Source organism: Entelurus aequoreus, linkage group LG02 (assembly GCF_033978785.1).
Source record: "Entelurus aequoreus isolate RoL-2023_Sb linkage group LG02, RoL_Eaeq_v1.1, whole genome shotgun sequence".
Classification (NCBI taxonomy): Eukaryota; Metazoa; Chordata; class Actinopteri; order Syngnathiformes; family Syngnathidae; genus Entelurus; species Entelurus aequoreus.
Window position 1 is genome coordinate 16,667,879 of NC_084732.1, and position 1,642 is coordinate 16,669,520.

Genomic DNA, 1,642 nt, shown 5'->3' on the forward strand with positions numbered 1-1,642 from the left:
ACTAAGTACATCATATTAAAAGATTATTTTTAGTTTTTATTCTACTGAGGGTCCAATAAGCCCAAATAGCAAAGAGAAATAAAAAAAGCATGAAAACAAACAGCTTGGGCCTTAAGAGGTTAAGAAGTATATATATATTGTTTTTCGGCCACTGTGACATTATACACGGTTTGAACAGTAACACTGTGTTTGGATGTAGGAAAATAAAACACTGTACTTTCATCAAGTGATTCTTTGGCGTACCACTAGATCAGGGGTCGGCAACCCAAAATGTTGAAAGAGCCATATTGAACTAAAAATAACCAATACAAAATTAAATTAAAGGCCTTATATAGGTCTTATAATGCAGGCAACACATGATGTAAGTGTCTATATTAGCTATTAACGATCAAAATGACTATGTTTCGCAGGCTGACGCATTTCTTTGTTGATAGAAATGTTGAAATGTAATATTTATTCTACACATTTTTGCAACATTTGAAAACATTAGTAAAACACATACGGCTAGCCTAAGTAGCATGTTAGCATCGATTAGCTTGCAGTCATGCACTGACCAAACGTGCCTGATTAGCACGCCACACAAGTCAATAACATCCACAAAGCTCACCTTTGTGCATTCACGCACAGCATGAAACGTTTTTTGGACAAAATGAGACACACAAAAAAAAGGAGTGGCATAAAAACACGTCTTTCTGTGGCAGCTACATGTAAACAAACTATACGGTGCGTTCAAGGACCGCCAGAAATTAGTAGGACAAAACGGCAGAGTCCTCTCATCAGTGAAGCATGTTTAATGTAAACAGTGGTATTTCTGACAGTTAGGAAGGTTTGTGTCACGTTTTCTCTCTTTCAGAAACAATATTAAAACAAAAATTCAATTTTTTCCATCATCTTTTCCATTTTCATAATTTTTTTAAAAAGGCTCCATGGAGCCACTAGGGCGGCGCTAAAGAGTTTGAGAACCACTGGACTCCAGGCATTAACCGGAGCATTTACGGTATGTAAATATGAATAATAAAAAATATATATATATATATATATATATATATTATATATAGTATTATATATATTATATATATATAATATATATAATATATATATATATATTATATATATATATATAATATATATATATATAATATAAAAAATAAAAAGCTGCTGTAAGGCGTTAGAGGCCAAAGGTTTTGTTGTAAAAAAAAAAAGCGTGTCCGATATCCGTGTGGCGTTATTTATGTCGTTAATGTCCGGGGAGGGGGCGCGTCACCTTTAACCCCTCACGCCCGCAACCGCCGTGTCCTAGTGGTGCCGTTATCGTATCGATGGATTGCTGTCGTTCAGCCCGTGTTGACGTGACGTCTCGGTGAACCGCTCCTTCGTGGTTTTTGTTGTGCGTGCGGCGGTGGCGCCAAGGCCTGCCCACTTTAGTTCCGCCGTGTAAATTAGTGCGTATTTTCAGTGCGAAACGTGTCGTTATCCGTCGGGGACGAAAGCGTCGGGGCGTTTGTGACGCGTCTCGATGCTTTTGTCCGTCACATGAAAAAAAAAAAAAAAAAAAGGTGAGCTTCTTGTCGTGTGATAGCACAGCAGTAGAAGAAAAAGTAGCAATAAGTCGTTTTTTTCTAACATGGCTACTACTGTAATA

At 37.2% G+C, this 1,642-nt stretch overlaps 1 protein-coding gene across 1 annotated transcript in view; it reads left to right on the forward strand.

The window, feature by feature from the left end:
- The window catches only part of cplx3b (complexin 3b), a 19,458-nt gene extending 17,816 nt beyond the window's left edge, over window positions 1-1,642 (forward strand). Inside the window, exon 3 of the mRNA XM_062023300.1 lies at window positions 1-1,642. This exon is cut by the window's left edge and continues 2,324 nt beyond it. The gene's annotated coding sequence lies outside the window, so the exon portion shown is untranslated.